Here is a 14,184-nt window from a genome sequence, read left to right as displayed (position 1 = left end):
CCAAGCATGGCAAACAACTCAAATATGTAGAGCAAAATGTTCTGAAACGGCTTCACTTCAGCTTCGATTGGAGCCGTGCTGGGGGCGGAGTCTGTGAATTTAATCTGTTGGTGTCATAGCCCCTCTAGGAGTTCAGAGTTAAATATGATTTCACTGTTATATCTGTCATACCAATGAGGAGACTTTCCGCTGTGCATTAATCACTTGCTCATTAGCGTATGTTGAGAACATAATTTGATCACTTGTATGCTGACTTTGGTCGTAGTGTTTGGACTAAGGAAACTGTGAGCTGTAACATTCATATTTTAATTGTCTAGTATTTGTGTTCATGTGTGTATCGCTGCTATGTTGGTTAGCCTGAAGCAATTCTAACATCAGTTACAATTGAATGGGTTACCTGGAGAGGACCACACGTTTTCTGGATGTTAAATAATTGCAAATTGCAGTTATTGTTTAATTGTTGAACTTAAAATTCAGTTGTTATACATGAAAGAATTGTATTGAGAGTGAGGTGACATCGTGTTTGTAGATTCAGGTCGAGCTAGAGCTCCGAGAAACTGCTCCAGACTTGTGACGTTGCCAACCCTGAGTTGGCTGACTGATCATTCCCTCATCTGATCTGTTCTGGGACTTACTGACCATCGACTCATAACTCTGAGAAAGAAGTTAAGGTTGAAACCTAATCAGATAGCTTTTAACCCTTTACTCACCAAGTACCGTAGAGGCCGCGTGCACTAGTTTGGTCATTTTGGCTGTAAAAGTGTCAGAAATCACGCTCTGATCTGGACCGTCGTTCTACTGCATTTCAGCCATAACCCGGCTGGTCACCTTTTGCGTTATGAACACAGAGTGACGAAGAAACATTTAATGCATTGTGGGAATCCTCCCAGAGTCTACTGCAGCATAACTAAGGGATGTTCCTGTAGCTGCACGGCTGTGTGACAATAACGTAATGCATTCACATTTCTGTGTTTACTGGAGTTCATTATTGGGGCAGATGAGCTCAGCGAGATCACATTTCTGTCTGTGGAGAATCGATGAGGTTGAAGTCCTGCCCCTTCCTGAAGCGCTCCTCTTTATTCTGTAAACTCGATGATTATTTCAAACCCGAGCAGCAAATCAGAGACGTGTCTCTCTGACTCGTAAACACTTGTGTGTCACGCTCGTACAGTTTGCGTTCCTCTGGAGCGTTTTATCTGCCGTGGCGGTGTATTTTCTGCAGAGCGGGCCGGCTGCTGTTAAAACATCTGTGTAGTTTCTCCTGGAGCTTCAGAAACTTCGCTGCTCAGTCAATTTATCTTTATTTGCTTTTTTGTTTTTACCTGGAGGTCAGTTGAGATCAAGTCTCTTACAAGACTGACCTGACCAAGGTATCAGCAGCCATCCAAACAAAGTAAACTGCAGTCTACACGACATGACGCACAACGACAGTAACAGCAGGAACACGGTAATCTCCAGACGCAGCGCATTGTTCAGGAAGAAGAAAAATGTGCTCCGGGGCCGGCAGGAGGAGGAAAAGCTGGAAGCAAAGACTCCTCATCCCTGGTAGCAGATTTTGAGTTTCATTACGGTGCTATGCAGTGGAGTGTGGTCAGGCTGACCGAGCCCATTAGCCTTTCTGAAACAGGAGCGTGAAGTCCTGCCAGAAGCAACAGAGCCAAGTAAGACCAGATGTAGAGAAAGTTGTCTGCCAGAGCGCACTGCTGTCTACAGCAGGAGCTCCTGCAGCACGCTGCACACTTCTGCAGCTGACGTAAACACACAAACTAGGATCTGTTAATACTCTTGGGTTTGATTCCATTATGAGGCTGTCGTTTTTTTAAATTTAGATTTTATTTATGTTTTACTTTTATTTTTAGAGTTTTAATCACCGCTGTCTGGAAGTGTATTTGTTTTTGCATGTACATATTAGTGTTGGGGTGGCCGTGGGAGAGGTGGAGGTATGCACTAAGAAGAGAGGTGATGATTAGAGAACAGCAGCGTGGCTCTAAGACAGCATACACATGTGTGAATGAGAGGTGGAAAGGCGAGCACGCGAGAAGTAGATCGATTGTGCACAAGAGAAGTTAAGGAGAGAGAGCAGGCAGGGTGGAGATGAAAGGGAAGGTTTAAAGATGGCGGTGAGAGCTGAGCTGAGATGAGATGAGATAGCCTTTATTTGTCAGCTGCAGGTCTTTTGCCCACAACCGAGATGACAGACCTTGCCGACTGTACATACAATACAAACATCACATTGGGGAGACAGGTCAGGCCAGGTAGCGAGGAAAAAAACATTGAAATGTGCAACACAAAAGGATAATACAGGAATGCACAGATATCAACACACCACAGCACAATAAACACAGACAGCAACATGGGAAAGTTCCAGTGTGTACATCTGATCTGGGACCGCTGCAATCTTTCGACTGCGCCTCCAGCTGACCCGATGTCCACATCAGAGGGGAGGTAAGCGTTGGAGGTGGCGTTGGATCCGGGGTAGGGAGGGTGATGCGTCAGTGAGTGCTTATCAGTATCAGTATATGTATGTGTGTGCGTGTCCATAGTTCAGCTGACACAGTGTTCTTCGCCCTGCCAGGCTAAGTAAACAGTCTTCCAGTCAACCCAGGTGGCCTTGTAGGGGATGGGAAGGAACAGGGAGTTGTTGTTCGGCTCCAGCCTTGAGCCCACAGCTGGCGCCGAAGGGGTAGCCGGGTTATGATGGTAATTGAGAATTTTAAGCTGTTTTTTAACACTCCGACACTGGTGTCTCAGTCTCCCGTTAATAACTGCGAGCTTCTCCGTGATGTTATTAGCCGTCGATTCTGTGGTCTTGTCACTCTTTTTGCTCACATAGCAGATTCTGAGACCTCACGACCGCAGCCAACTGATCCGAGGTGTAATCCAGCTCCACCCAGAGATGTTGTTCTGAGTTGATTCTTTCCTGATGTAATCCAACATACATCCGCTCAAAGGTGTTATTCTGAGCATTCACTGCAGTCGTAAGTGCCTCCAAGCTCTTAACCATGCTGCCTTCAGTGAGCCCTTTCTGATCATGGACGTTCAGATGTTCCCCGTCAGAGGGACAGCGAGAGGGAGGGTGGATATGCTGGACAAATGATGATGAAGAGGGAGCTGCCAGTCAGGAGGGGAAGAATGGATGTAGTGAAGGACATGCAGAGGGTTGGTGTGACGGAGGAGGATGCTGGGATAGGAGGAGGTGGAGGCTGATGATCTGCTGTGGCGAAGGAGCAGCCGGAAGAAGAACAATTAGTTTTTCATCTGAATTGGATAAAAAGTTTGTGGAAAATGGTGCCTGTGATTTGTTTCCTGTAACTAAGCGGCGCTACATGAGTCACTGTTGTTTATTCCAAGCAGCGAGGAATCTAATCGCTGTTTGTGAACGCTGTGCAGTCTGTATTAAAGAACAGCGTCGGGGCGAGCGGTCGCTGTAACAGTTAATCAGCATTTTGAGGTCTCGGCCATTTCCCCGTCTCTAAATGTATCTGCAGCTTTGGCCTTCCCCTGTTCGGCCTTTAATTCCTACCATCATTTTGCATCAATTGGCTCAGTAGATTGAGCAATTATGTGCTTGAAGATAAAAGCCTCTGCAGTACAGAGTGCTTCTTCTTTTTAACCCATCGCTGATGTAAACAAACAGAACACCTCTTTTTGTCTGAGCTGTCACGCGACGTGATTACCCAGCTCCTCTCTGTGAACTTACATCCAAAGCAGTAAGTCAAAACTAACAATCTGAGGATTTCTGAAATCCACAGGACATCAAAGAAACGCTGCAGCTGTGCAGAGATCTGTGTGGCTGTTGTTTAGCAGATGCGTTCCCGCGGCTCATAACGAGCATCAGAGCGGCGTAGTGAGGGTTAGAGTTAATGTAGCCGAGGCCTGATGCAGAATACAGAGTTTCCAGGATGATTTGAGTGGAACGTGGAGGAACTGCGAGGGGATAGGGAGCGTGGGGGTGATGGTGCACAGCCCAGAGTTGACTTCAGGGGAAAGGGAGCTTGTTCCTGGGAAGCAACAGAGCACATCTAAGAAAGCGCAGCGTGTGTTTGCACAGCGGTCTGTGTACCTCGCCGAAATCTCTTCCTCTCCATCTCTGTCCCCGCTGGCCTCTGGACGTGCCGGCGTCTATCAAAGACGAACCGTCAAAGGCTTTGAAAGATTTTCCACTCTGTCTTTTTCTGCCCCCCCCTTTTGCATCAATGGGTGTCGTGTCTCAGAGACAGTCGGTCAACAAATGCAGATGATGTAAAGGGAGCGATGGGGCAGAAAAGCGAGAGAGTGCAGGTTTAAAAAGATTTGCAACATTTGGCAAGATGACTGAAACGAGGCCGTCTCATTGCCAGAAATATTAAATAAGATCAACTTTAAGTGGATTTTAATTCAGAGGATAAAGTGCAGACGTTCAGCTTTGAGTCGAATGGCTTAACAGAAGTAGTGCATGAACTTTTTTGTGTTTTTATACACTCCTTCCTTTTCAGAGGCCAAAAATGAATTCAGTTCAGTCTCCTGTAAGGTACAGTAGACCCCACAATGTTACAGAGATCATGTCCACATGAGGTTTGTTCCTCTGTTATTAGACGATACATGAAGCAGATCAAAGATGTGGCGCTGATTCCAAGAGGCGAACTTGGAAGAGCACAAGCAAAGGAGGCATAGTTAGGCTGGGAAACCACAATAAACCAACGAGTGAGCAGAAACTTTGGAACGCAGCAGCTCAAAGCCCGAAAGACCGGAGAAGACAGCTGAAGTGCACGATGACAATGTTTGTACCGTGGTTCAGAAAAACAGCTTCACAAAGGAAACTGCAAACACGACTCAGCAGCTACTCAAGGCCCAGAAATGTGAGATGCAAGACAAAACTGACGGCAGACACCCAAAGCAAGCAGCAGCTGAAGGTGCTGCAGTAACGACCTGCAGAGCATCTCTGGGAGGAAACAGCATCTGTCCACGAGCTCCAGACTTCATCACGGACTGCAAAGGATTTTACTTTACTTTGTCCAATCATGTTTGAACCTCTGAAAATGGAAAAAAAAGTGGAAAAATCCTCAAAGTGTGCATTTTAATCACATTTTGATTGATCTGAAATCCACTGTGTTGGTGTACAGAGGAAAAATTACCTCAAAAATGATTTTGGACCCAACTGTAGATGATTTTTATGAAAAAAGATCGAACAACTACAAAAGCTGTGAGGTTTGAAGAGCAAAATAGAAGGTTTAGTGGGAGAAGGGGAATTTAATTGACCCAAAGGAGCGAAAGGTGCTGGACGGTGGTGAAAAGAACAGATGTGCGAGGCTGTAACATTATTTTCAGGCTCTGATTTTTAGTCCTGAGACGGCTGAGCTGAAGCTCCCCTCAGGCTTCAGCAGCTTTTCATTTTAGGAATTCCCTTCCAGCAGTTGATACAATTTAACAAACATTTAACCAGGTTTTCTTTTCTAACCGCGTTCATTTCCAAATGAACCTTTAACTTTGCAGGTTAGCTGCATAAATTAATTGGACGTTAATCTCCTCTGCGTGCAGACGTGGCTGATCTGTGAGATTAAAGCAGAGATGATCTCTGAGGTTTGGGGCAGTCAATTTAACACAAACATTAAAACCACTGGCGTGAGAGCGAAATCATATCAAAATGGAAAATCTGAAGCTGATCAATGGATGTCGAGGTGTTTCTTCCTGGAAATTAGACGGGACATCAGGGAGCGTTTTTCTGATCATTTTCCGTATTTGATCTTTAATCAGGAGAAAACGTGTGATCCTGGAAGTGTTCGAGGCCTCAAAGAAACGAGCAAAGAGCTTAGCCCACGGCTCCGGATGCTTTGAATACTTTTTAAGCACCGCTTAATTATTTGTACTGGATATAGTACAGCTGTCCATTTTATACTCGGGTGTTGTAGACTAGTGGAAGTCTACAACATGTCAGAAATGGCTCTGACTGGACACTTTTGAGACAGACAACGGTTTGAAAATGTTCAGGAGAAAAAATCTGCCAGACTTTCAGAAAGGCTGAAGAGTTATTGCTCCAGAAACTGAGCAGAAAGTCATTAAATATAAAGACCTGGGGGTGGCTCAAGACTTCTGCACACAGCAGCATAATAATTAGAAAAACAGAAACTAAATAAACTGAAATGAGCCATCCTGCTTTGGAAAGTAACATAAATTAAACCGAGCTAAAAACAGAATCAGCAATTGTGAGTCATAACAGGAAATAAGATTTTACCTCCTCGCTGCTGGACGGTGAGCAGCCAACTGACCCGGGTTTGCATCATTTAGGACATCAAGTCTTACCCTTTCATTCTATACCTCCACTTGCTCCTTAGATTTTGGCACTGAAAAACTCACTCGCATCACAGCACCTTAGCTGTAAGTTAGCCACACCAGAGGGAAACACACAGTAACGTATGCACTGGGGGTGAGAATGAGCTGACGTTGAACAGACTCCCAGGATCCAGACAATTACTGACATATAAACCAACACAGAGCAAACATCCAGTTTATTCTACTTCAGGAAAATCAGAGCAAAGAATGAAAGAAGGAAAAAACTGTTCACGCTAAGTTAACCGACATGTTAAACAGCAAACGCCGAGTTCACTTTAAAATTCTCCTGATGAATAATTCATTCGGCTCTCACCAGAAAGAGAGCTTCCTTCCTGTAAAGAGGTTGAATGCACTCAGATTCTGTATCGATATACTCTTTTGGTGCGCTTCATTGTGAATCAGCCTTTACATCAGCTTCTTATGCAACCACCTTTTGTGCTGCTCTATTAAACTCAGATGAACACATTTCCTCATCTTTTCTGCCAGTTCCTGTGTGTGTGTGTGTGTGTGTGTGTGTGTAATTAGTTTGGTATAGGGGTTATCAAACGGGCGCCTCCCAACACAGATGTTTCGTTAAATTAAACCCACGGCACCTCCACGAGAGCGGAGCAGTAAATTCTGATAAAAGCGCATCGCTGCCACTTAACTGCACTGAGACTGTGCAGCACTTGGACTCTCTGTGCGCTGTAGTGTCATTATGGTTCATTAGTCGTACTAAGGAGGAACTGCAGTGTTATGGTAAAGTAAGTGTTGTACAGCCTCGTTAACATTGCTCTGCTTTCACTAACTGTCCCCTGTATGAGCTTTATTATTATAGGATACTCATAAATATACATAGGATAGTGTCTTCCAACAAACAGATATATTCTCATAAACTTGTGTATTTTTAACGCATTAATAATAAGAGCAGGTTTGTGGTTTTTGGTAGGCACCATGTTCCCCCACCATATTTGAACAGAGTAGCATGTCCTCAGCCTCAGTATCACTGTCATCAGTCAGACGTGAGCTTCTCTGCTTCACTGACTTCTCTCGTCACCCAGCTGAGGTAAACGGTGAACTGATAGCCCGAGCTGCAGCTGTTAAAGGGCCTCTAAATGTTTTTGATCTCAGTTGGCCGACTAAAACATGTTTGTCCCATAGCAGCCACCATAGGACCACACAAAGCAGCTGATTCCATTCTGCTGTAGCTGTAACATTAAAAGATGATTTGGTTCCATTTTTTCAAATTTTCTAGCTCTTCTGTGTTGATTGTCGCTTTGCTTTCATGTATTATTGTTTCTATTCTTCCTCTGAGTATAATCCATGTCCCAGCTTTAATTTCAGTGCAGTACTGCGGATATTGCACACAATCGATTTGCTTTGACCTAAGAACAAACACCCAGAGAAAATCCTTTAAAAATAACTGTTACCAGGTCAGAGACAGGCTCGGCCGACTCGCCGTTAGCAAAGCTGCGTTTCTGCTGAAGTTCCCCCACAGACTAGGAACCCTTAGAGGACCGGGCTCCAAATGAAACTCTAGGAAAACTACTTCATCCCCTCAGAACAGATTCAGGTGGAAGCTGTAAAGTCCCGGCAGCTGAACAGACACATCTTCAGCACAGACACAAATTTAGCTGCCAGAAACACCCGAGAGGAGGAAACTGACGTCCACTGACGGTCGCTGCTGCTGCTGAGCAGGACCGCATTAGCACAGCTTGGCCTCCTGCAGTGATGCTGTAATGGAAACACATGTCATCGCGGCACGGCTCGGCACGGCTCAGTGTGGCGTGGCTAAATCAGACCGACCTGGGCAGAAAATCCTTTTTATGACAGCTGGTCAGCTGCTTGCTGCACGCCTAAATTTATTGTACAAGCATGAGAGTTGTTGATCTTCATATCTAACCTTTGATTAGAAAACAATTGAGTCTGTTCTCCTTTAAAACCAAAGTTTTCAGGTGTTCGAGGTCTGGTTTGTAACTCAAGTATATTTCAGTCATCAGAAATAATAGAGGAAAAAACACTTCCATCGTTCGATCTGGGATCCGGTCAGCTTAGACTCTGACAAGCTGATTATTTTAATAATCCAGTAATCTGATAAGTAATACCTGTGTCATATTAATCAGCAATAACAAATATTCAAAAGCAAACTGCTCACTGGTTTCCATTTGAGAAACTGGTTCTACCTGCAAACAGCATCAGCTGCAGTGTGTGAATGTGTGTGTGAATGTGTGTGTGAATGGATATGTAAAGTGCTTTGGGGTCCTTAGGGACTATTAAAAGCGCTATATAAATACAGGCCATTTATTTACCATCTGCTGAAAAAAAACTAAAGAAAACCTTTGATTGTATTTGAAAATTAGATCTTTTATATGTAACAATATATAAATAGTCTCGGGTCCAGTCAAAGGTCACAGTCAGTGTAGATTACGTATATATTTTATTTTATTTAAGGCATAAAAACTCCCTGACATTATTACGAGACCAGTTTTTGCACTGCTGAAAACATTAATTATTATTAATAATAATTTATTGTCCAAACCAACAACCCTCAGATTAGAGCGGCTCAGAGTTTATTGGCTTGTGAAAAAAACTTAATGCCGTTGAATTAAAACAATACTGATTTATTTGAAAGGATGGAATCAAATATTTAAACACGGGACGTCCAGAATTACATCCTCATGCTTTATGGACTGTGGTGTAGCTCCAAAGGCTACATTTTCCAAAATGTGACAGTGTTGAGTTTTCCCACCGTGACTGTGGAAAAACGACTGACGTGGAAGTGTTTGAGCTCCTGCATCCTCCGTCCACATTCTTGTATTTTCAAAATAAACTGATAAACAAAAAATATGAAACTATATGTTTTTAATTTCTTGAGTCCATTTAATAATTGTAGCTGTAATGTGATTACTGAATTTAGTAACCTGACAGGTTACATTTCTGCATTTAAAAAAGGTGTGATTGCAATAATGTGTTACGTCCAACACTGATCCAGAGTTGTGCTCGAGTGGGAAAATGTGCCGACCTCAGCCGAGCAACCACGCGCCGACTGTCGTGGTGATTTTTCAGAAATGTCTCTGAAATGTCATTTTTCACCTCAGGTCTGCGGCGATGTCAGAAAAAAAGTTTAGAGAAATCAATGCTGCTTTTCCAGCAGCCAGCCTGCAACACGAGCATCAACTTTGGCAATTCACCTTGAAAAGCACACAGGTGTGTGTGTGTGTGTGTGTGTGTGTGTGTGTGTGTGTGTGTGTGTGTGTGTGTGTAGAAGGCTTGATGCCAAACAACAAAGCACCAGAGTGAGATTCAGGGTCAAAGAGACAGGACGGGTCCTGCTCTCCTCTGAGAGTAAAGACAGAAAGCTGGACAGACAGATGGAGACGGACGGGGAGCAGGCGAGGTAACGGGGTTGGAGGCTGAACAGGCAAAAATGAGCAACCTATCTCCTCTGCAACAGCTGTCTAACATCTGCTGCGTGTCAATCAGAACGCTGGGAACGCGAGAGCTGTAGAGCAGACGAGGAGAAAGTGGGAGAGAAGAGAAGAAGAATGCTTGAATTTGCCTGATGGGAATGTGAGTGGGTTGGAGAGTCGGAGAGAGACGGGAGAGAAGCAGGATGCATGAGAGTGATGGCAGAGAAGTGAATGAGTGGAGGTGGAAGAGAAGGGATATTGTGAATGAGAAGAGAGAGGGAGAGCGAGAAATACATTATTGAGAGCGCTGCAAAGAGAGGGAGAAGACTCTGATGAGAGGATAAGTCTCCAGAGCAGTAAACTTAATTAAAGAGTTTCTTTTTTTTTCTGGCAGACTGACATTGAACACTGGTGGATGAGGCGAGAGGAGTGAAGTGAGGGGAAATGGGCAGGAGGCCTAGAAAGACTTAAAAAAGTTAGCAAAAGTGAAAGATACTGAGCCAAAAACAAAGTTTACCCTCAGATGAAAGGTGCAGGTGAAAAATGGTCCTGGAAACATATCTGCACATCTCATGTTAGTCAGGAGGAGTTACAGGGAGGAAGGAGGAGTTACAGAGAGGAGGGAGGAGTTACAGACAGGAAGGAGTCGACGTGTTGAACACATGAACACAGCTTCACATCCTTCAGTTTCACCGCTGTGGAAAAAAGTCACATTAAATGAAATTTAATGGGGGGAAATGCAGATGTTTCCACATGCAGTGCTCGATGATGCACATGTTCATCTGCTCCTCAGCACACATATCTAATCAGCCAATCACATGGCAGCAACAAGACACGGTCCAGACCCTCTGCTGAAATCAAATCGAGCATCAGACGGTGGAAGAAAGGCGGTTTAAGGTGACCCACCGAGCATCGTTTAAACGCCGCAGCCTCCCTGAGTATTGCTGCTGACCACTGTACTCAGATGACCTCTCAGCACATCTCAGTTCAGGATGTGGTGAAATAAGCCAATCACTTGATGTGATGTCATCATGTCAACATGAATGCTTCTTTTACTCGTGAACAAATCACATTTTTCTGAGCAGTGAAATCACTGTTTCATTCAGATGAGCGTTACGTTTTCTTGTTACGGGAACGCCGACTGTCGAACGCGGAGCTCAAGTCGATGTTTAGAGACGACAGTTTGTCTGACAGCAGATTCTGATATTTACTTCAGTTTGTTTTTCTAATTCTGAACAAACTGAAATTTAAAAACTGAATTTTATTTCATTTATGGAGCACCAAACTACAACGATAGTCCTCTGAAGGTGCTTTATATCAGAAGATGAAGACCCTACAATAATACAGAGAAAACCCAACAATCAAACGATCCCTATGAACAAGCCCAAAAAGGCAAAAGTGGGAAGGAAAAACTCTCTTTGAACAGTGTTGGGATTGAAATATAAACAGGAAGAAACCTCTGGGAGAACCGGACTCAGGAAGAGGTGAGGGGAGGAAGACAGGACAAAGACACGCTGTGGACGAGAGCCAGAGATAAATAATAATTATGATTGAATGCAGAGAGGTGTATACACACATGGAGAGTTCAGGCAAAGCAGCTGTTTGTCTGCTAACAGCTGCCAGAAAAAACCTGTCAGATACATCAGGGTTCAACACGTCCTGTACTCGTCTGTACTCGTCTGTACTGGCCCTCGTTCCTCTGACGCAACCAGGCCGCTAAAACAAAACTCGGTGTCCTTATAAGGACAGAGAGAAGTGTGGACATGTGGGAAACATAGTGTTATTTAATGTCCTGGAGTAACATGTAGTGTAAGGTAGAAAGAAATGCATTCATTTTTAAAAAGAGGACAGATTTCCTTTTTCCTTTTTTGAGTAACAACCTCAGCACTGCCTGCTGCGTCCCAGGAACGAGCTTCAGGTTGGAGGACAAGTTGTTTGATGCGCTGGAGATCAGGACGAAGCTGCCGATCACCATGAACCTACCTCTTATTTTAAAGCCCTGACGCTCTCAGAGGCGAAAGTTAAACTTGTGTACGAGGACAAACAGTATTTAAATGAGCGCTGTGATCTCTGTGGGTGATGCATAAACCAGGGGAAGAAAAATAAGCATGGCCTCCACCCTCACATACAGACGCCTCCGGTTTGCTCTTCGCTGAGCAAACACTCGGCGAAACGTAGAAACTGACGCGTGTTTTTTTGTCGTGCATATGAAAAGTGATAATCCCTTTAACTGTGACATGATCAGTATTTCCATAAAGATCACGAAACCTCTGCAAAGCAAGCAGTGCTGCAGATTTGTCCCCTTTTGGAGCATCTGGAGGCCAAAGTAAGACAAATGCGGGATGATTTTGCTGCCAGCACAGCGTCTCTCAGGGGTAACGCATCTGCCTGCTCAGTCAATATGGGCTCGGGTATTAAAGATCCAAATCTCCTGCACAATGATTTTCTTCGGCATGTCCAGAGTTTATGATTCATATTTGTGCTGCTTTTGTCATGACAGTGGAGCCTGCACCGTTATGAGGCAGGATTAGTGATTCGTCGAGCAGTCTTGGGCTGCAGTCCACTCACCCTTAATAACCTCTGTTAAAGAAGCGAGCTCTGCCACGGTTACTGCTGAACTGACTGAAGACGCTGCTTTTAGTATAACACGTGAACGTTTCATCAGTTTGATAGAGTTTCTGTTGTTCCCAACACAATGTTCAACTGACGTGATGCTTTCACATCCACATCGACTCATCATAGCTCATAATAATTAAATGCAAGTCTGTTATGATAGATGACACTGCTGGGTTTATACACATAAACAAAATCCACCCAGGTTCCACTCAGCAGAAACTAAACATTCATTTTTTGCATCTTGTAGTTATCTGAATCATACAAAACATGTTCAACATAAACATTAGTCATATTAGCGCTGATCTCTAAAAGCTGTAAGCTTTCCGATGGCCAGCAGGGGGCGCCTCTGGTTGTAAAGAGGTGAGGCATAACCATCCGTAACAAGGCGATTCTGATCCACCTTCATCTGTGACTATCGTCTTTATTAAAGTCCAGTAGAAAGTAGAAAGCTTTACCAAACTCAGCTTTCAGTTTCAATTTAATTTTATTTGCATACCAACAAATCAACAGCAGCTTTAAGGCGCTTTATATTGAGACCCTATATGCAGAGAAAAGCCCAACAACCGGTTGGGGTTGAGGGGAGAAAGACCGGACAAAGACGCTGCTGAAGAGAGCCAGAGATTGATAATTATTATTATAATAATTATTCATTCAAAAACAAAACTCAGATTTGCGTCACTCGGCATCAGAGCCAGGCTATGCTAAATTTATTTGGGGTCAGTGGCCGAGTTCCTCCACTAAATAAAAATCAAACTGGGAGGCAGCTCTGTCGCAGGGTGGAGGAGTTCCAGCTCCATCAGGGAGGCACAAGTTTGCCACCGCTGCCTGGACCTGCTGCAGAACATGACCTGCAGGTGACTTGGGCCAAACTTAATGCAGCTCTGTTCATTGCAACGTTTGATCGGCATCATAAGCTATTTTTAGACGGATATTTCCTATTTAGTCTCTGTTTTGCTGGGTTTGTTTGTTTTCAGGTGCTTCTTCCATCTGCTTTTTTGATGAGGTCAGAGCTTTTGCAGCCTGAGGGTTGAAACGTGGGGTTTATGCAGGAAAATGAGTTTTTGAGTTACAGGCTGTAGTTTAAGTGTTCGGGGGCTTCATCCTGTCCCTGATCAGCCTTAGACTTTAGTGTCTTAGTGCTCCTGTTCAGTTTAGTAAACTGTTCTGTCCCAGATTGATGTGTTTTAGTGCTCAAACTGAAATCTATCAGAGTGACCCAACATTTTTAAACCGTGTCCTCACTGCTGCACAGCTGACTTGTCTGCTGCTTGTGTGGAGCGGTGCAGCTGAGAAAACTTCTCCTCCACCCTGTTGATCACTTTCTGTGAGTTTGGAAAATTAAAGAGGACCAATGGGAAGCCCGTCACTTCTCCGGTTTGAAATTACTCTCATTTAATCCACTTTTCTGAGAGATTTTACCTACATCAGCTTTTAATGAATATTTGAGAAGAAAAAGCATTTCACTCAAAATCGAATAACCTAAATGAAGCCATAAATCTGAATAACCGTTTTGGTGACTCTTGGGGCCTCACAGTTGCTAGACTGGCACATTGTTCCTTTTAATTGGAGTAACTCCAGATTTTAATTAGCCAAAGTCTTGCTAGGCTTGCACAATGTCTCTCACCTATGAGTCTAATTACACCATGTCTCGCTCCAGGCAGTGTTCAACTTAAATACAGAACGCGGTGGGGGGGTTAACAAATAGTTCCCAGATTGTTTTGGCATAAAACTCTGAAAAAACTGTGTTGAAGTCATCTGTGACTGCAGGAGTGATGCAGTCTGATCGCACATAAAAAAAACTCCTCGGAGCAAAGGGAGCAGGAGCCGATGAGCGATGGGAAGGTTCGGCACCGGAGGTTTGCTCCTGAAA

This window comes from Haplochromis burtoni, unplaced genomic scaffold (assembly GCF_018398535.1).
Source record: "Haplochromis burtoni strain Fernald_Lab_line unplaced genomic scaffold, NCSU_Asbu1 Contig_117, whole genome shotgun sequence".
Classification (NCBI taxonomy): domain Eukaryota; kingdom Metazoa; phylum Chordata; class Actinopteri; order Cichliformes; family Cichlidae; genus Haplochromis; species Haplochromis burtoni.
This window is presented reverse-complemented; position numbering follows the sequence as displayed.